This window comes from Scyliorhinus torazame, chromosome 5 (assembly GCF_047496885.1).
Source record: "Scyliorhinus torazame isolate Kashiwa2021f chromosome 5, sScyTor2.1, whole genome shotgun sequence".
Lineage (NCBI taxonomy): Eukaryota > Metazoa > Chordata > Chondrichthyes > Carcharhiniformes > Scyliorhinidae > Scyliorhinus > Scyliorhinus torazame.
Window position 1 is genome coordinate 263,394,072 of NC_092711.1, and position 22,124 is coordinate 263,416,195.

Consider the following 22,124-nt stretch of genomic DNA (forward strand, 5'->3'; position numbering starts at 1 on the left):
GCCAAAAGAATGGTTATGATGTAGGATTTGAGCAGGCTTTAGAAGATAAGAGAGCATGGTGGACAGCTTTAGAAAGACGGTTCCAAAGAAAGGTGTAGTAAAGAGACAGTGGAATTCACAGTGTCAAGAAGCTTGAATAAAATAAAGGTTTAAGGAGCATGGATAAAATAAAGTTTAAATTAAGTTTAATGGCGGCACGGTGGCAACTGTGGATAGCATTGCTGCTTCACAGCGCCGGGTACCTGGGTACAATTCTGGCCTTGGGTGGCTGGGTGGAGTTTGCACTTTCTCCCCGTTTCTGCATGGGTTTCCTTCAGGTGCTCCAGTTTCCTCCCATGGTCCAAAGATGTGTAGGTTAGGTGCATTGGCCATATGAAAAATTGTCCCTTAGTGAACAAAGACGTGCAGGTTAAGTGGAGTTATGGGGATGAGGTCGGTAAGTGGGCCTAGTTAGGGTTCTCTTTCAGAAGGTCGGTACAGACTCGATGGGCTGAATAGCCTCCTTCTGCACTGTAGGAATTCTATGGTTCTAAAGCAGAGGCCTGGATTTTGATATGAGAATTAACTTAGCAGCAGGGTAAACAGATATTTATTTAAGTGAAGTGGAGAACAATAGAGTACAGAATTGTAAGTGTTAAAATTACAGAAGAGATGAATTCAAAGTGGAGACATAAGATTGCATTTCACACTTACATGCTAAAAACCTAGCTCCTAAGATGAGTTATTTCGATAGAATTAGATCAAATGGGAAATAAGTTATATTAGTAGTGGGGTTAGCTCTGTACTGTAGGAGAATCAGCTGATTAGACGTTAAGATCATAGCCACACCCAGCTGAAAACAGACGTTCCCCCAAAATCAGTATTGTATGCTGGAAGTTGCTGTTTAAAAACTCAGAAACTCAATGCTGAAACAGAAGAAAGATTTCCCAAAATTAAAGATACAACTTGTGAGTGGTAATTATTTTTGTTGGATTTAGCTTATATGGGATGTTGTTTTGGGACAATGGACATTTCTCAGAGTTTAGAAATGTAGATTAATGTGGAATGGGTTTAATTCATGGATATAGTGTCTGTGTATGTTTATGTGTGCCTATGAATATGTATGTGTATGTATGTGTAGCCATTATTTTCGGTACTTGAACCTTTGTTTTGTATTGCGGCCTTTCCTTTTGTGTTTTTACAAGTCATGAAACATTCTTCTAATTGAATGATTATCGCAAGACTGGATGTTTTCTCACTGGTTTACTTCACTTATCTCACATTGCACAAAATTGAAAAATAAACAATAAGAACCAACATTCCAAATGACCCTTCTGGGTTTTGGGTTACCTTCGCATCTAACATCAACGGGGTTCTTAACAGCAGGAAGCCAGAATCAGACCACTGAAGGTTGTGAACCAGGGTATAGGGCCGGATAAAAATGCAGAATTATGAAGAGACTTAGATCACACCACAGTATGCAACACCTTCGAATACAATTTTGGCAGCCCAGTGATCTGCTCAATGGCCTTTGGATGGACCGATTGGCAGGCTTTGTACTTTTCTTCTACAGAATGGCGAGAGTTTCTCATAGAGCAGCCATGTCTTCTGAGAATCCATTGTTGAAGGCTAAGAGCCAGAAAAGTTGTGGCACCTGGGAATGCCTGAGTATATGTGTGTCGTGGCTGCCTCCTCGAAACTGTACACACACTTGCAGGATGTGCTTTTAATGGTTGCAAACAAGCTACATTAATGGAATGGCAGCCCTTTCTTCAGTTGAAGGCTGCGGGCTGTCCACTTCGCCTGACATTAGGGTCCAATTGGTAGCACAAACGAATGCCAGCCCCCCTGAACAAGGCTTCTGTCTGCTTAATACAGCAATGGGATGCTGCCTGGGAGACTCCATATATATCCCCATTAGATTCCTGAAAAGATCTGGATGCGTTAAATACCTTGGGCATTGGGTATCCAGCGAAGCCCTTGGATCTCAGCTCATTCTGAAACATGGGACATAAATTGGTGACACTATCCCTGGAGAGTCGCAGTTGTCATTGACACTGATGCTTCAAATATGGTTAAGGTGAGTCCAGTATACTCTTAGTCATATATCCCCTTGCTGCTGGCACCTATTGCTCCTGTGGTGTGGGGTCACTGGTTTGCCCAGATGGCCCCTGGCCATGCCTTCCTTTGAGCTTCTGCTGTACAGCGCAGGGTCCTACAAAGACTGCGAGCAATTTTCAGCCCACATTAGCTGTCAGCGAGAATGGCGACGCGAGTGCGAAATATGGTGAGAATGAGAAACGCAATTCTCGTAAGCTATCAACTATTCCGATTTTCCAGGCCCCTCACCGGAGATGTAACAAGAATTCTGCCACGCAAGATCAGGAACCTAATTTATAGACATTAACATCTTATTAACAAGCCCTCCCGCCAGGATATCCACCCCACCCCTCACTGATTATTCAATGGTTTACAACAGCTGTATAAAAACAAGAACCTGGCGACGTCACCTCTGAAGGAGAAAGCGAAGGGATGTGCTCAGGTCGCCATCACCCTCCTGGGTGCCAAGTGCAGAGGGGACAGGATGGAGGAGACCCAATTAGTGCAACTCAGGGCCAGTGGGACGGGGTGAGTTCAGTCTCTGCATCTTGGGGAGAGGTCAGGGGTGTGGGTTTTCTCCACCAATTGACAAGGTGTACAAACTCTCCCCTTTTCAGCCCTTTGCACCCTCATAAGTACAGAATGTTAGCTGTAATATTCTGTTTTTTTGGGCGGTGGGGGGGTGAAAGTTTCATGGATGGGAAGTTGGTGGGGGGGGGGGGAGGGACTGGGGGGGGCTGTGCCATGAGTGGTGCAGCTTTGCTGCACCCTCAATGTGGGAGGTGGATGAGACATAGCGTTGCCAATCTTACACTCCGCAGGGATGAAGTGCTGAGTGTGCGCGGGGATTGTCAGAGCCTGGTGTCATGACATGACATCAATCTGCATGGGGGAACAAAGTGATTTTTAATACAAGTGAGATATTACAATAGTTACTCGTCTTTGAATGCCGAGGTTCACCCATGGCCACTAGGTGACTATTGTTTCTTACTCTTCCTCACCCTTACCATCTAGGTATTTCCCCAGGATCCACAGCTGTGGTTGAGGCAGCCTGCCTTTCATGCCCTGTTGCCTGAGATAATCTTGGCAGGCACCTGGGGGGCCTAGACCTTGAGGATCTGGGATTACCTTTCGGCTGCATGGGTGTTGCAGGGTCGCTCACAGGGAGGGGGGGGGTGACAAATAGGTTGGACACCTCCACGGTCTCCTGGGTGGAAGACTCTGGGCTGCGCTCCTGCCAATCTGCTTCCTTTCAGGTGACTGGGGGCCCATGGGCTCTTCCATGGGATGGAGGGGCAGCTGGAGTGAGATCCAGAATTCCTCTGATGCTGACACTCGTGGATTCTAACTGGTACCTGTACCATGCAGTTGAAGCCCTGCACCATGGAGCTCATTGCTTCAGCCATGACGGTCATGAGGTGAACCATGGAGCAGACACCAGCTGCCATGGAGTGCACGTTCTGCGCTAAGGTCCCCACTGCAGACGCCACCCCTGCAATGTTGGCCTCATTGCATAGGAGCGTTGGCGCCATCTCCTCAGACAGATAGGACTCTTCCAGTTGGCCTTGCTGTCATTCCTTCCTGATGCTCACGACTCTGCCTTTGTATCTCCAGCAGCTCTGGGATGACCGTACACAGGGGCATGTCATCGGCCTGGGGCTCAGCAGATTCCTGGGCTCCAGCATCCCTCCGAGTGCCGGATCTGGGATGTCCCTTCCTCCACCTGCTGTGGATCTTTGGCTGTGAGGTGCTCACTAATGAGTGACCCAGAAGCCTGCCTATTATTTAATCCCACTGAGGTGTGAACATTTTCACTGGTGGAGGATAGCAGCTGTGGTGCTTCCTCGATGTTTGTCCCTGAGATGTCTCCCTCAGAGCTGCTCGGGTCTGTGGTCTCCAGTGGGTGCAAGGATGGTCCGGTTGGTTGACTGACTAACTGCAAGGGACGTGAGATGGCATTAGTGTATCACAGGGGTAGTTTGATGGGAGGAAGCTAACTCACATGAAGCTTGCAACATGGCTGTATGTGTAGAGGGTTCTCACTTTTGCCTCTTGCCCCCACCTCGCCCTCTGCGTAGGTGCGGTCTGGCTCTTCGCCAGCCAGCTCTAGGGTTCTCTCCTCAAAGGGCATTAAGGTTTGTTATCTTTCAACTCCTGGTAGCATGTTATATTACGTGATTGTAATATGCCATTACTCTTTTGCTTACTCCCAGGATAGTCTGATGGTTGTAGTTCAATGAAACTATCAGTCTTCAATTTAAAGCAAATAACATTTAATGGATAACGAATATAAATACTAATGAGTTTGGTCACTCTCAACTATAGTTGATGATAAAGCAAATCAGAAGATGTATTAACTATGTTTAACTACACATGCCAACTAAGCTATATCTCTCTAACACCCTGCTGTCTAATCACTCCTGGTTTGAAGAGACCCAAGATCCTCGGAGTTCAGTTTATATACCTGAATCTAGTGCTGCCATCTAGTGGTTGTCTAACACTATGATGCAGTTGTTAACCCTTTACATACCAGCAGATATACAGATCACAACAAGATTCTCAGCTTGGATATGACCCGTTAGGTTGTGTTCCCTCATGTTGGTTGAGCTTGTGTTTGTCCTGCAATGAGGCAGATGGGGCAAGTGTAAGCGGGAGTGCTGCCTTGTCAGATGGTGATGAAGCCTGACATACTTGGGAGTGGGGACGTGAGGAGCAGATTATCTACTGGGAGGGGGGGAACAATGGGGAGTTTGGTGGGGGGGGGGGGGTGGGTGGGATGAGGGGGTCCCTGTGAAATGGCTGGGGCAGAGAGATTACCGTGGAGGTGTGATGTGTGTGTTAACCGCTGCAACGGGAGACGTGAGGAGGCATGAAGAAGGCCATTCATCTTTCAGCCCTGTAGCCCCATCCTCTTATGGAGCTAGCTGGCACTCACTATCATGGCCACAACCTCCCAGGCGGGGTTGATGACCTTGCTTGCTGGATGTCTGGCCGATCGTGGGTAGAGGGTGTCATGCCTCTGTTCGACACTATCCAAAAGTTTGCTGAGGTCCATGAAACGTGGTGGTGTCTTCCTGGCAGCCATCCCCCCGACTGTACGTGGAACAAGTGCTGGGAGGCGTTTAAAAGGTGCGCTCACTGATTACAAAGATTAAGTTTTCCTGCGGTGAGTGAATCGAAGGCAAGCCACCACAAGCGCGTGAAAAGAAAATATCTTGTTAAAGAGGCGGAATATATGGCGCCTTTTCCTGCCGTCGGCACTGGCGGGATTCTCTAACAATTGCCAAGCCTTACACGGCCACTGTCCTAGCCTGGAAGGTTTTGTTTATGCCCCTTTTACCAGATTGTCAGACTCGTCACAGTGATAGGAATTTAATTGCTGAGTCAGAGGTTTCTGCATTCAGGTCCCACTCCAGAGACCTGAGAACATGACAAAGAACAAAGAACAAAGAAAAGTACAGCACAGGAACAGGCCCTTCGGCCCTCCAAGCCCCCGCCGACCATGCTGCCCGCCTAAACTAAAATCTTCTACACTTCCGGGGTCCGTATCCCTCTATTCCCATCCTATTCTTGTATTTGTCAAGATGCTCCTTAAACGTCACTATCGTCCCTGCTTCCACCACCTCCTCCAGGCACCCACTACCCTCTGTGTACAAAACTTACCTCGTACATCTCCTCTAAACTTTGCCCCTCGCACCTTAAACCTATGCCCCCTAGTAATTGACCCCTCTACCCTGGGAAAAAGTCTCTGACTATCCACTCTGTCTATGCCCCTCATAATTTTGTAGACCTCTATCAGGTCATCTCTCAACCTCCTTCGTTCCAGTGAGAACAAACCAAGTTTATTCAACCTCTCCTCATAGCTAATGCCCTCCATATCAGGCAGCATCCTAGTAAATCTCTTCTGCACCATCTCTAAAGCCTCCACATACTTCTGGTAGTGTGGCGACCAGAATTGAACACTATACTCCAAGTGTGGCCTAACTAAGGTTCTATATAGCTGCAACATGACTTGCCAATTTTTATACTCAATACCCTGGCCAATGATGGCAAGCATGCCGTATACCTTCTTGACTACCTTCTCCACCTGTGTTGCCCCTTTAAGTGACCTGTGGACCTGTACACCAAGATCTCTGTCACTGTCAATACTCTTGAGGGTTCTACCATTCACTGTATTTGACCTTCCAAAATGCATTACCTCACATTTGTCCGGATTAAACTCCATCTGCCATCTCGTCGCCCAAGTCTCCAAACGATCTAAATCCTGCTGTATCCTCCGACAGTCCTCATCGCTATCCGCAATTCCACTAACCTTTGTGTCGTCTGCAAACTTACTAATCAGACCAGTTACATTTTCCTCCAAATCATTTATATATACTACGAACAGCAAAGGTCCCAGCACTGATCCCTGCGCAACACCACTAGTCACAGCCCTCCAATCAGATAAACACCCTTCTATTGCTACTCTCTGCCTTCTATGACCTAGCCAGTTCTGTATCCATCTTGCCAGCTCACCTCTGATCCCATGTGACTTCATCTTTTGTACCAGTCTGCCATGAGGGACCTTGTCAAAGGCCTTACTGAAGTCCATATAGACAACATCCACTGCCCTACCTGCATCAATTATCTTTGTGAAGTCCTCAAAAAACTCAATCAAGTTAGTGAGACAGGACCTCCCCTTCAGAAAACCGTGCTGCCTTTCGCTAATACTGCTGCATCTCGCTAATAAAACGTAACGTAAGCTAACACTTCAGTGCTGAAGAAGTGCTGCACTTTGACAGGTACCGAGCGAAATTCTCCGTCGGCGGGCTCCTCCGGTCCGCCGGCAATGTACCCACGCCCACTGGTTTCCCGACAGCATGTGGTGTCCACAATGGGAAATCCCATTGGCCGACTGCGGGAACGGAGAATCCCGCTGCTGGCGGGGACGCACCATGCCGGAAAACACGACAGGCGGAGCCGATAATCCCACCCACCATCTTCTGCAGGAGGCATTAAACTGCCCACTCAGGAAGATGGAAAAATGTTTAATTTATTTTTGTTTTGCTTTGCTCGGGTTTTAAAGGAAAATCCCACGGGATTTTTCAAAGAAGAGCAACTTTGTTCTCCCGTGGCCTGACTAACATCTATCCTTCAACCAATGCCATTAAAATTGATGTTCATGCTGCAGTGAGGCATTCGTCACAATTCTGATGATGACTCCTAAATAAAACATTATAGATGCTGACAGACCTCATGTATAACTTCAGCATTTTATTTATCCATTTCAGATTTCTATCACAGGTTTGCATTTTCTCTTTACTGGATGAGTGTTCAGATATTACTTCTGATGTATTTAATTTCAATGAAACAAATCTATTTTTTGCATTGAAGCAGCTTAACTGATTACAGTCACTTTTCTTAAAATGGGATTCTTTTTGCAATGATGATCTTGTATTAGGGTGGCATCCTGACTGCTCACAGTCACTGCTATCAAATGGGATCTTTGCAACTTGTCTGGCTATACTTCATTACAATCAAAAATGGCAAACAAATCTACTTTACTAGGTATTTGTTGATGATCTACTAACATTAGCAATTCCTGCGATTGCACGTTCAGTTGTGGTTTTGCAAACATATCTTTTTAAAGTTCTTTCATGGGATAGGGGCGTCACTGTCAGGGCCAGTATTTGTTGTCCATCCCTAATTGGCCTTGAACTGAATGGCTTGGTAGGCCGTTTCAGAGGGCAGCTAAGAGTCAGCAACATTACTGTGGGTCTGGAGTCACATGCTGGCCACGCTGAATAAGGATTCCTTTCCCTAAAAGGACGTTAGTGAACCAGATGTTTTTTTTACAACAATCAGTGATCGCTCCATGCTCATCCATTCCTGAAGACTAGCTTTACATTACAGATTTATGAATTGAATTTAAATTACACCAGCTGCTGTGATGGGATTTGAAGCCATTTCCCCAGAACATTGGCTGGACCTCTAGATTATTAGTCCAGTGACATTATCACTACGCCATCGTCTCCCACAATCAATATTGTGAAACAAATGTATCCACTGCATTCTGTTCGAAATAACAAAATCAAAGGCTGATTATGTGTTGTTGTAAAGATATAGGCATCAAGGCTCAGAAGGGATTGGGTAAACATGTTGTGGGTTTGTTTATTCAGACTGGGCACATGGGAAAAGTTATACAAAGGTGTGGAGCTTGAAGACATCAGAGCTGTGATGTGTGCTCTGCTCAATGCAAAAGTGAAACTAAGACTGGATCACATGGCACACCTCCCTTTTATTGCTGTCATACTGATATTCCTTAAAGGCATATAATGCAACAGCTGTGTTCGCTCGTGTGGGTTGCAAGTCTTACCTCGGTGTCCCGCAAACCCAGCTGTTGAATTCCAGTCCTAATTTTCTCAAATGTCTGCCACCCAATCACTGAAACAGCGGCACCCGTGTCCAGCTCAATCTCTAATGGGTGGCTGTTCACTAGACAGTAATTTTGATGGGGGCAATTTACGGCGCGGCAATGCAATTCAAGAGCATGCACTTACCTTCATCAGGCTGTTCTAGGTGGAGGGTCCTGGCTCTGGGCTGGCGTCTCCCTCGGGTAGGACGGTGGGTTTGCTGGCTGACCTGTGGTTTCCTATCCCTGCGGTTTCACCGGTCAAAAGTGCCGTAGCTGTGAATCATCCTCCATTGATTCTGGGGAGATGTCCAACCTGGTTGCAGTGGTCCTCGGCCAATGGTCCTGGTCCCGACTGTGTTCGGGCCAGTGCCAGTGCAGGGTTCCAAGAGTCCCACTCCTAGGAGGTGCTCGTCTGAAAGGCAGGGTGTCCTATGCTGTTTCTTCCACCCCTGACATCTCTTGGCGTTCCTGGACTCCCTTCTCTGTACTCTCCCATGATCTCAACAGCCTTTTTTAGGTCCAGCAATGGCTCGGCCAGCAACCTCCACTGGGTCGCCATATTAGTTACTCTGCATACAAAGTGGTCCTGTAGCATTTCGGATGGTGATGGCCCATAGTCATGATACTCTGCCAATTTGCGCAATCGTGCCAAAATCTTAGTACTGGACTCCCCTGGGGTTCCTTGGCCGCGTTAAATCAGTATCCTTTCATAAAGACTAACTGCTTGGGTTGTAGTAGTTTGTCATGAGTGCCACTAGCTCTTCTAATATCTTCAAACGTCTTGGAGACTGGGGCTGCAGGCAATGTGAGGCTCTTTATAATGCTGAAGGTGGGGCCCCACAGGAGTTCAAAAGAATTACCGTCTGGCGATCATCGCCAACGATAGTGTTCACCTTTAATAAAAGCACATACTGTCTGTGTACTGGGCCCAGTCCTCTACACCGCAACAAGTGCATTGAGTCTGCCAAAGAACGGCATTTTCAAAATGGTGCAAATGTTATTCCTTTGTGAAGAAAGGTGGCTGTACTCCAAATGGCTAGTAACGTCGACTGTAATTTTGCCTTATCCTCATCGCCAATATAGTAATCAAGGAGGAGTCAGGAAAGGAGAGTCAAAAATGATTTACTTTCAATTCCAGGTTAAGGAAATATATTTGCAAGCAACAAGTCCCAGCCAGGACCATTCTAAGATGTCAGCTCCAACTTGGGCCGGCTTTTACGGCAATGAATTAATGAGCCACTAATAAGCCTCCGCCCCTCAGCAGGGGAGCTTGTATTTAACGGGGCTCACGGAGAGATGAATCGGATTGTCACCACAGGTCGCGTGGAGGTTATAACATAGCACAAAGCTTATTTCCTTCAGTACTCTAAGTTAAACTTATGTACTACATTCAGTAACTTATAAAACTCTAAAGTTCCCTCTCATTTCTAGATGAAAAATCGAGATTTTCTAACCTTTCCAGGATCTATAGTTTGATAGGTTTATGTTAGCATTGGGTAAGGTAACATCCACATCACAGAGGGTAATAGATCTATGTGGGCAACATTTTTTTGAGGTCAGCAACAAGTGATCACAAAATCCAGGCTATCGATTTGCTATTTTTGTAGAAATAATGGGTCGCACCTAATAATACTGCTCAGCACTTCTCTAACATATCACCTTATTAGATGTACAGTGCCTAGTTGCTATGTGATTTAAATGACTGTCATGTGGTTGAAAGCATTTTTATTCTTTGATCAGGACAATCTGAAAGATTTGGATCCACTGCTTTCTGCAGTCGTAGTAGAAAAGACAGCCTTCCCTGAGGTAGCTAACCAAGCATAAACCCTGACACAATCCGTCTTGTCAACTCCAGAGTCGATGGCTTAGGGTAGTACAGAGCTCTGGGAGGATACCAGCTCACCTTCCGTGTAACGTTCCTTTATCTCATTATGGTGGAATTTTTGGATAATTTGTCAGAGTGTCAGGCTCTGACTGAAAATTGGCATGCATTTCCCCAGATGCTCGTTTAGCACAGTGGGCTAAACAGCTGGCTTGTAATGCAGAACAAGACCAGCAGCGCGGGTTCAATTCCCGTACCGGCCTCCCCGAACAGGCGCCGGAATGTGGCGACTAGGGGCTTTTCACAATAACTTCATTGAAGCCTATTTGTGACAATAAACGATTACTATTAATATGGATGTACTGCAGTGTTTTCTGACCAGAATGTGAGTTACTCTGACAAAAGAAATTGGGTAGCGTGATTTACACTGTCACTCTGGCGTGGCAGGACCAGATTTGGCAAGGCTAGTTCCACAGAGATGAGGGTGCCATCTCTAAAAGTGCCATGACCCAGAGCTGTGGTGCAACTCCCCCTAGCACCCCTCCAAACCATGAAGGTATCGAGCCTCCCCCAATTCTCCACCCCCCCATGGCAAACCATTGGGGGCTCTCCTCCCCACAGCACAACCACCCATAACCATGGCAGTATCACCGGTGCTCCCCCCATGCCAGATCCCCCCCCCACACCACGCCCCCGTCACTGTCCGGCCCCCCTTCAAATGCGTTGTGCTCTTCAACCCCCCATAATAGCAAAACTCCTCCCAATTGGGCTACTCAGTGGTCCTGCCCTGGCACTACCCCATCACAGGTTGGCACTGCAGGTTGGCACAGACCAGCACCGACAGGTTGGTGACATGGCAGTGCCAATCTGGCAACGGCAACTTGTGCCAGCATGCAGTTTCAGCATGTCACTCTCCCCCGAGGGCTAAAGTGACCATGGCACCCCCAGCGGGATCCCCTTGACTGTTTCCTATCTTCATAAAGCTGTTGTGAACCAGTCAGCAAAGTTTGAATATTCAGTGAGCAAGGATCATGTGATGGGTGGGCCCTTTAATCATATTCAAATTGATTTAAATGTATTTAAATGAGAATTCATTACATCACCAGTGAGGGTGGGGAAAATTAGGAAATGAAATCCCGCCAGCAAGAATCTTGTTTCCCGAATCTTGTGGAATTTTACCTCCGCATTGCCGTTCTCGCTGAGGGCGAACGTGGGCGCAAAATCACACCTATATAATTTGAACAGAAGGAAGGTTATTTTAAAAAATATAATTTAGAGTACCCAATTCTTTTTTTCCCAATTAAGGGTCAATTTAGCATGGCCAATTCACCTACCCTGTACATCTTTTTGGGTTGTGGGGGTGAGACCCACGCAGACACGGGGAGAATGTGCAAACTCCTCACAGACAGTGGCCCGGGGCCGGGATCGAACCCAGGTCCTCGGCGCTGTGAGGCAGCAGTGCTAACTACTGCACCGCCGTGCTGCCCTAAACAGAGGCAGGTTGGAAGGGTGTAGCAGAACAAAACTGGACAGCTGGGACTGTGGGAAACATAGCCCATGGAGTGCAATATATTGCCCTTAAGTACCAAACATATACTTGTAAATTAATGTAGTATTGATTCTAGTTGTACCATTTTAGAACATCACACGTTTTACATTATTGAGCAAGTGATTCCCACAATGTTACAGTAGAAATGCTAAAATCTGCCAAACCTTTCCAGCATGTGTATGTACCATATGCACTGGTTGTTTGGATAAGCAGAATAACAGAGAATTAACAGAACCAGTTTACTGTTTAAATATTTCACAGTACTTGTCATTTTCTTACTTACACCACGCAATCCTACATACCATTCAAGCCCCTGGATGGCTATATTTGTACCTAAGAAATCTGTTTGTGCAACAGTGGGACATAATGGAGGCAGCGAACCCTTGCTGGAGACCTGAGTCTAGACCATTGTGGTGACATTTTTGCTGTGCAACTGCATCAGATTACCTCCTGTGCTGTACTAAGGGAAAGAAACAAAACTATCATACCAAGCAGAAAGGCAATGCTGAGCATAATACTGAGCATTGAACAATAATTTACATAGCTGGAAGATTTGCTTATTGGGTCCTTCCATGATGCAGCAAACAGCGGCATAAGGGCCTGGATTCTCCGTTCTGGAGATTAAGTGCTCCCGCCAGCGGAGAATCTCTGCTGGCGTTGGGAGCGGGGCCCAGATGCGAGTCTCTCTCCTTAACAATGCAAATATCTGGAGAGTCCGTCGGATTCCGTTGAATGCCCGGTGTCAGGCCACCATTTTGAGTGTGCGACCTGACCCCGGGGTCTGGCGGCAGGCCACCCCTCCCCCTAAAATGCTAATCCTGACCTACCCCCGCCTCCGCTGACAAGGAGGGGCATCCTCCTCCCCACCACGGGGACGGGTCACCTCCCTCAAGGCCCGCATGAGGGTGACCCAACCCAACAAAACCCTCCACTGGTGCCCCAGCCAACACCATCAGAGACTCCCATAAGACACCCCGCTCAGGGGCCCACATTACAGACCTCCTCAGAGTCCATCACCCCTATCAGAAAGACCCACATTGGTGTCCCCATTTGAGACCCCTATTAGTCACACCACCAGACCACCTATCAGTCACCTCCATTAGAGACCCCCATCAGAGACACAGATCAGAAACTCCATCAGACCCCCATCGGAGACCCCCATCAGTCACCCTCCTAAGACCCCCATTAGACATCCCATAAGTAACCCATCAGTCCCCCCCCACCAGTCACCCCCATCAGAGACCCAGCAGAGGCCCCATTAGACCCTCCATTAGTCACCTCACATCAGAGACCTGCATCAGTCACCCTGCCTGAAGGCTGGAGCAGTCCAGGCAGTACAGTGAAAGATCACTGCATTTTCACTCACCCTTTCTTAACATCTGTTGCCTCAGACAAAAGTGTTTAAAGCAGAAGCTGTTACAAGTGTCAGAGGCCAAGTACACTTGAAAAGGCTTCAAATCACCTGACTGCTTTTGAAATGAAAAACTCCCATTCAACTTCACACACTGCACTAGTCAGTGAGTGACAATTTTATTAATCCAGAGACATGTGCTTGGTGGATTGTTTATTTATCTTTCCCTCATCCCACATCTCAAGCAGCCTGCTTTGAGGCTAACCACAATGTTTATAAACACTCTTCTGATGATTGACACCTCCTCACCCCATCAAAAGCAGCGAAGTGGTTTCTCTTTCTCTTATTCATAGCAGAAAGCACTGAAGGGTCTGTTGGGAGGGCTGCGGATGGTCGGTGGGGGTTGTTAGGGGAGGAGGCTGGGTCACCCTCTTGCATGAGTGCTGTAGGGGGGTGACCCATTATTCCCATGGTGGGGGGAGTTTACATTATGAGGGTAGGAGGTCTTTCAATGGACTTTGGGGGCCACTTCAGTTATGCACTGACCCACTGGACCCAACTCGGGGTCCACCGTCTCAGGACCATGCTGTGGGGGTCAATGAATAATTTGGGGGGGGGGGGGATGAATGGGCTTCCGCACGTTAATCGAATTGATGTGGATGCAAATCACCAACCCCCACAGATTTCATCCTTCTGCTGATGCGGGGTGGGAAGCGCGCTGAGGCCGCTAGCGGGGGATTGGAGCATCACAAACCTGTTTGTCGGAGGACGATCCATTCTCTGCCCAATCGGGAATCATCATCGCAGCGTCAGGCAATGGAGAATCCACCCCAAGGTTAAAAACTAAGGACCTCTCTAAAATCTCTTTCCCCTATGTCCATAGCTGAAATGGTGTGGAGATGCCGGCGTTGGACTGGGAAAGGAGCTGCGCTCCGAGAGCTAGTGATTCGAAACAAACCCGTTGGACGTTAACCTGGTGTTGTAAGACTACATAGCTGTAATTTACAACACAAAAATATTTAAACCACAATCCCGAGAGAGAGGGTTATCTGTTAGTCAGCATTGAAGGAAAGTGGAATTCAAGTTTATTTAAATAGAATTAAGTGCAAAGAGCAGATATATATGGGAGTGTGTGCACGTACATAAAGTGAAATAGATAAATAGGCAGTGATTACAAAAATCTATTCTAGTAAGTACTGCATGGATTTGGATATCGTTCAGAAAGCATAACAACTGAAGAAGACAAACAACCACATTCATACCACGTGGGTAAGAGAAATGTTTCATAGAGAATATCGTTAGTTGCAAGTTTGAAAAGGCTGCTTGAAAAGCAGAATACTGCGGAACTCAAAATCTAAAATAGAAACAGAGAATGCTGAAAATACTCAGCAGGTCAGACAACTGTGACTTTCACCAGAAGTGCTGATATGCGCAGCCAGATTCACTGTTCACCTCTGATGTTCTCTTCCTCAACAAAAACTTCACTATTTCCATCGTGGTTGCAAAATGCTTTGAGAAGAGGAATAGCCCATTCAACCCAACAGGTCCTTTGAAGTGTTCAGGTTCCACACAAGCCACCTCCTACCTTTCTGCATCTAACTCCATCCATGTATATCAATGTATTCTTCTATTCCCTTCTCCCAATTTCCAATTTCTGCTTAAACACATCGATACCATTCACCTTAACTGCTCCTGGAAGTGTAATCGCTGTTGCAAAGGATGAAACAGCAGCCAATTCATCCACAGCAAGGTCCCATAAACGTCAATGTGATAATGACTAGGTAATCTGTTTTACTGAGGTTGGTTCAGGGATAAACATTGGCCAGGACACCAGGAAAAACTCCTGTGCTTTTCTTTGAAATTGTAACATGGAACCTTTTATGTCCACTTGCAAGGGTAGATGGGACCTCAGTTTAACATCTTATCTAAAAGACAAAGCCCCACTGGAATGTGAGTCTAGAGTGGGTCTTGAACTCACAGTCACTTTGAGTGCTATCCATTGAACCACAGAGTAACAACAGATTACAATTTTTTTCTCAGTGCTTCATTTACAATTCGAAAGCTTTTTGTGAAATTCATTAATGCAAGTCTAGCCTGGAGTAAAATACTCAGCTTTCAATTTTAAAAATAAATAAATTTAGAGTGCCCAATTCTTTTTTTCCAATTAAGGGGCAATTTAACGTGGCCAATCTACCTACCGTGCACATCTTTTGGGTTTGTAGAGGTGAGAACCGCTCAGACACGGGGAGAACGTGCAAACTCCACACAGCCAGTGACCCGGGGCCGGGATCGAACCCGGATCCTCAGCGCCGTGAGGCAGCAGTGCTAACCACTGCACCACTTTGCTGCTGATCAGGTTTCAATTTGACTTTGATGCTGTGTAATGCTGCACTGGTTCCTCATTAATTTAAATAACACATTCTGAGCAAATAAGAATCAGCCTTTTCACTTTTTTTGACTAATATTTGTTAATTTAATCTTGCATGGATATTAATACGCAGAGTAACCCTAAATTATGATGATAAATCTATTAGTGCTTTCTGTTATAAGGTTGCTTGGCGCCTCACTAAGAGGTTTGGAGGCTTGTGTAGTTGAACATAAACTGTTTATTGGTAACCCATAACTAAAAACATCGCCAAGGTACAGCCCTGCATGGGTACAGCCCTGCATGGGTGCAGTCTCCATGTTTACTTCTACTAGACACTTCTACACACAGTCTACCATCATATAACTGTCTACATTATACTGTGGGGAGTACTGTCGTCCAATCCCACATTGTAATAATAATCTTTATTATTGTCACAAGTAGGCTTACATGAACACTGCAATGAAGTTACTGTGAACCCTTGCTCTGCATGAAAATCCTTGCACTATAACTCCCCTTGTCCTTATCCAAATATATTCAGAATACAAATTACTTTACTTTACTTCCATGCTACCCTTTCTCTCCCATCCCACCCTCTGGAGGCTTGACAACTCTTTCAGATCTCATTCTTGTCACGTTTAGCGGAGTGGAGGTCTCAATTGTTTTGGGTTGACTTTGTCAGTTTGGTGTTGATGTTGTAGTACTCTGTGTTTTTGGTACTTGGCTGTCTCCACTTGATTCACGTTTTGTGCTCCTTAAGAGTTGCAATTCTCTTTATCAACAACCAGTCTGCTTTGTTTGGACTCTGTGGGTTTGTCCAATTCCTTCCAGAGAAAATGTTCATTCCTAGAGTGAGCTCGCACTTTCTTTGTCCGTGGTCTTGCTTCCATTTCAAAAATGGAACCTTAGTTTGCATTTGTTTCACAATTTCAGCCAAAAAATTGTTTACTCACTTATTTTCTAACCCTCTTTCAAGCTTATGAATCTTTTCATTCAGCTGGACTGCTACTCCAGTGAGACCATTTATCTTTCATAGAACATAGAACATACAGTGCAGAAGGAGGCCATTCGGCCCATCGAGTCTGCACCGACCCACTTAAGCCCTCACTTCCACCCTATCCCCGTAACCCAATAACCCCTCCTAACCTTTTTTGGTCACTAAGGGCAATTTGTCATGGCCAATCCACCTAACCTGCACGTCTTTGGACTGTGGGAGGAAACCAGAGCACCCGGAGGAAACCCACGCAGACACGGGGAGAACGTGCAGACTCCGCACAGACAGTGACCCAGCAGGGAATCGAACCTGGGACCCTGGCGCTGTGAAACCACAGTGCTATCCACTTGTGCTACCGTGCTGCCCACAAACAAATTTGTTTCAGAATTATCTGCAAAATCCTTATACATGCTTAACAGCATCACCTGGGCATTCAATTATTTTCAGAATCTTTCTTCCATGATCAATGACGGCTCCTTGGAAGCGTTCAGTCATGCGTTAGATCCTCAATCTTAATTCTCCTTTTCTGCTTTTGAAGTCTGGATTTGCTCTTCTATACTGTGCATCAGACCTTTCGTATTTTTCAGATTGGATCAAAGTTCAAGAATTTCACTTGCTCTTTTCATGATGAAATTCCAACATTTCATCAGTTTAAGTTGTTAATTCCTTCAACCAACTGTTCTGATTCAGCAGTAATTATTTTTCCCGGTGCAGGCATTTTTCATGATACTTAATAGATGCTTCTGACACTTGAAATTCATCCAGTTCTAATTTTTCATCAGCAAACACATCTTCCATGTGAAAGTTGGTTCTCTGGGTCGGAGAATCGCCGGGGGCTGGCGTGAATCCCGCCCCCGCTGGTTGCCGAAGTCTCCGGCACCTGATATCGGCGGGGGCGGGAATCACGCCGCGCTGGTTGGCGGGCCCCCCCCGCTCGATTCTCCCGCCCGGATGGACCGAAGTCCCGCCGATAAATTGCCTGTCCCGCCGGCGTAAATTAAATCACCTACCTTACCGGCAGGACAAGGCGGCGTGGGCGGGCTCCAGGGTCCAGGGGGGGGCACGGGGCGATCTGACCCCGGGGGGTGCCCCCAGTTGGCCTGGCCCGCGATCGGGACCCACCGATCCGCAGGCGGGCCTGTGCCATGGGGGCACTCTTTCCTTTCCGCCTCCGCCACGGTCTCCACCATGGCGGAGGTGGAAGAAACTTCTTCTACTGCGCATGCGTGTGAAACTGTCAGCGGCCACTGATGCTCCCGCATAACTGCGCATGCGTGTGAAACTGTCAGCGGCCACTGATGCTCCCGCGCATGCGCCGCCCGGAGATGTCATTTCCGCGCCAGCTGGCGGGGCAACAAAGGCTGTTTCCGCCAGCTGGCGGGGCGGAAATTCCTCCGGCGTCTATGCTGAACTGGGGCAAAATTCTCCCGAAACGGCACGATGTCCGCCGACTGGCGCCCAAAACGGCGCCAATCAGACGGGCATCGCGCCGCCCCAAAGGTGCGGAATGCTCCGCATCTTTGGGGGCCGAGCCCCAACATTGAGGGGCTAGGCCGATGCCGGAGGAATTTCCGCCCCGCCAGCTGGCGGAAACGGCCTTTGTTGCCCCGCCAGCTGGCGCGGAAATGACATCTCGGGGTGGCGCATGCGCGGGAGCGTCAGCGGCCGCTGACAGTTTCCCACGCATGCGCAGTGGAGGGAGTCTCTTCCGCCTCCGCCATGGTGGAGACCGTGGCGGAGGAGGAAGGGAAAGAGTGCCCCCATGACACAGGCCCGCCCGCGGATCGGTGGGCCCCGATCGCGGGCCAGGCCACCGTGGGGACACTCCCCGGGGCCAGATCACCCCACGCCCCCCCCAGGACCCCGGAGCCCGCCCACGCCGCCTTGTCCCGCCGGTAAGGTAGGTGATTTAATTTACGCCAGCGGGACAGGCAATTTATCGGCGGGACTTCGGCCCATCCGGGCGGGAGAATCGAGCGGGGGGCCCGCCAAACGGCGCGGCGCGATTCCCGCCCCCACCGAATATCCGGTGCCGGAGACTCCTACCCGGCGGGGGGTCGGAGAATGTCGCCCCAGTTCTCCTTACTAGAGTCTAATTCCTGTGTGCTATCCTTCAGGCTCACATTCTTTAATTTACTTCTGCTGGTTCATTCGGAGACTGTTCACGCACCTTTATGAGAACTTCTACTTTCTTTTGCAGCTGTTCAATTTTTATCATGACATTTTAGGTTTTTGATTTTCATTTCAGTCATTTCATTTTTCAACAACTCAATGGCTCTCAGTACATTGGAGGCATCCAGTGCTTTTTCTTCGGGTTCCTTGAACTTTCGCTTCAGATTTACATTTTCCAACATTATTTCTGTCTTTTCTTTCTCTGTCTGCAGCAGAACTTTGTCCATGTCCTTCAATTTTGTTTCACTGTTGGCCAGGTCGTTCTCTGGTGAAGTCTTAACTTATTTCAGTTCTGTAATTGTACTACTCATGGCTTCATTATCTGCCCGCAACTTGGAAAGTTCTGTAGCCTTTCCTTTCAATTCCCCCTCTTTTCCATTCAGCTCTTCAGTCACTTCCTTGTACCTCTTGGCTTCCTCCTAGAATATAGAAAATTGCTGAGTCTTCTCTGCAAACTAGTTCTTCAGTTTGTACAGAGTTAAATTAAATTAATTTAGCATCTCCTTGTGATTTTCAGGGGAACAATTACAATTAATTTGAGGCATCCTTGCGGTGAAAGTCCTTCGGCATATGTTGCCTTTCTTTGCAAAGTGAAGCTTTAGGCGGGGTTTTCCAGTGGTTTCTTTTACTTCCTTTCACCCTTTTTTGAATTTTTCTTGATCTTCACTTTGCCTCGGCATTCAATCATTCTGGACAATCTCCAGCTGTGTCTTTTATTTCGCACACTTTTTGCTTTCGGGATTTCCGAGCCCATCCTTCACTGCCGCCATGTTGTAAGGTTATTTGGTGTCACGCTAAGAGATCTGGAGGCCTGTTTGGTTGAACATAAACCCTATATTGGTAACCCATAAAGATATATAATAGATATCCAAGGTACAACCCAGCAGAGGTACTGTCTCCATGCTGGCCTCTGCTAGACTCCTCTGCATACAGTATACCATCATGTCACTCTCTATATCATACTGTGGGCATCACTGTTCTCCAGTCCCATGAACACTCACTCTGATACTATACATTCAACCAATATTTTCCTCTTTTTATTCACGCTTTTGTCAACAAAATTAGTGAAGCCAAGAATGCCTCATACTTAGCTGATGCAACGTGTACTAGCACTCCATAAATCAGTTTTCTTGTTTAACTTCCTTCAGTACTTTATCAGACGTTCTGAGGATGTTTTAATATTTTGTTGGGTTTCAATGTAGTAGCTGCAGCTGCCACAAAATGAATAGCATTTTGTGAATCTCATGATCAGAACAATTTTCACAGAAGGATTAGTATGGGTTTTTAAATTCAGTTTAAAATGCGTCAGTTGTGGACAAGAAAGTCTCATAATCCTCTATCTGAACCATTGAGCCTTTGTCATAGTGTTCCACACTCTGGGCAAAATGTAAAACTCAGTGAGTGTTCCAGGACTGCTGCAGATTTAGAATTAGCAGAATTTGAAAGGTTTCTCTGAATAAAAACAACTATTGGATTTGCTTCTGACTCTGAGTACCCTGTGCCTGGGGATTCTCAAAACTAGCATCAGGTCATCAGAACTGTGGCCATTGCCATTAGCCCCAGCTCCTTCCACTGCTCATTACTTTCATGCTGTCTCATACTGTAATTTTATTTTGACCACTTAATGCACTTAAAATGAAAGATCCATTCGTGAGCACGCTTTTTTGTGTGTCGATATCTTTGACACACAGCTAAAGGTGATTTAATGCTGATCAAAATCTCAGACCTAAAGCTGATATGTTAGCAAGTCCAGTCAAGTTAGTTTTTTCACAATTTATACAAATATGACATGTTCAAATCTTGTGAAAATTAAAGCTGACCTACTCTATAATTAGTCAAACCCTTAATAGACCAATGCATTTTAAGTGTATGAAAAATCTCACAGTAACTCTGGTATTAATTTGATTTATTTAACAAAAATATCAGTGCCTTTAGACAGTGCAAGTTTTCACACAGTATGTTTGTACGCATTTGTACAAGTGAATGTATATTGTGTTTGGGGAAATTAATCAAATGAATCAAAACTTTCTTTGAAATAATATATAGCCAGTTGAATAAAAAGGTTTCAAAATCACAATACCTTTCACAATGTACCTTCCTTTGTGCTTTCTGGCATCCTTGCCGTTTCACTGTTGGATTTTGCGGAATTGTTATGGATGAAGAAACATTGACGGTGAACATGACTACTTACTGAAACTCCTCTCTGATTCTTTTCCCTGCCTTTCTCTGCTGCTTGTACGGTATGTTATGAATGTGTTGCAGGCTCACACAGAGCAGCCTTATCCAAGCTCATGTTTAGAAAAGTGTCATGACATTTAATTGCCTCATAACTCGGTTAATCTCCAACAGCCTCTCAAAACCCAAGCTATAATAAACTCTCTGTTTTGGGCAGCAACACAATGCATTTGTTATCATAAGTCTCAATGACGGGTTTTGAAACCTGTTCGGAATATGTATTTTTTAAAAAAACCTTCCATTAAATATTTGATAATGTTGAGGTATCATGGACAAGGTTATAAAACAACTGGAGGGCAGCACGGTGGCGCGGTCCAAGGCTCGATCCCGGCTCTGGGTCACTGTCCGTGGTTTTTTTGCAAATTCTCCCTGTGTTTGCGTGGGTTTCGCCCCCACAACCCAAAATTGTGCAGGGTAAGTGGATTGTCCCTTAATTGGAAAAAATGAATTGGGTACACTAAATTTATTTTTTTTTAATTTAAAAAAATAAAACAACTGGATCCCATAATTTTAGCAAATTAAAGTTTGAGATTACTGTCAGACATTCAAAGAACAGAACTTGAAAATGTCAACACTATGGTGTACTTCTGTTATAACTCCAGCGGAAGTGGAGTGCAAGGACCAGAAAATACCAATAGAAGTTAATGTGGGGTAGTGTAAAGGCTGGAACCCCATCCATTCCTTAGAAACCCAGAGACATTGAGGGTATGGGTCAGGGTGTGTACTCCTTATAATGAAGGCCCCCTTGATCTCAGCCAGGATGGAGTTTGTCACCTTTTCAGATGCAGGTATACCAGGGGGAAGTGGTTTTCCAGCTTCATCAATGATGGCTGTGGGGTCCAGGTTACAGTCCTGGCCTAGATTTGAAAAGACTTGGGGTAATTTGCATTTGATAAAGTTCCCCATGGTAGGCTTCTGCACAAAGTAAGGAGGCATGGGATAGTGGGAAATTTGGCCAGTTGGATAACGAACTGGCTAACCGATAGAAGTCAGAGAGTGGTGGTGGATGGCAAATATTCAGCCTGGATCCCAGTTACCAGTGGTGTACCGCAGGGATCAGTTCTGGGTCCTCTGCTGTTTGTGATTTTCATTAATGACTTGGATGAGGGAGTTGAAGGGTGGGTCAGTAAATTTGCAGACGATACGAAGATTGGTGGAGTTGT

The 22,124-nt window shown here is 46.3% G+C and overlaps 1 protein-coding gene across 13 annotated transcripts in view; it reads right to left on the minus strand.

The window, feature by feature from the left end:
• dlg3 (discs, large homolog 3 (Drosophila)) overlaps positions 1-22,124 on the minus strand; it is a 1,021,949-nt gene that overhangs the window by 235,026 nt on the left and 764,799 nt on the right. Inside the window, exon 1 of one of the 13 annotated variants that reach the window (XM_072505489.1) lies at positions 20,807-20,824. The exons of the other annotated variants lie outside the window; for them this stretch is intronic. The gene's annotated coding sequence lies outside the window, so the exon portion shown is untranslated. Of the gene's footprint in view, positions 1-20,806; positions 20,825-22,124 lie in introns of those variants that run through there. 13 annotated transcript variants of the gene reach the window in all.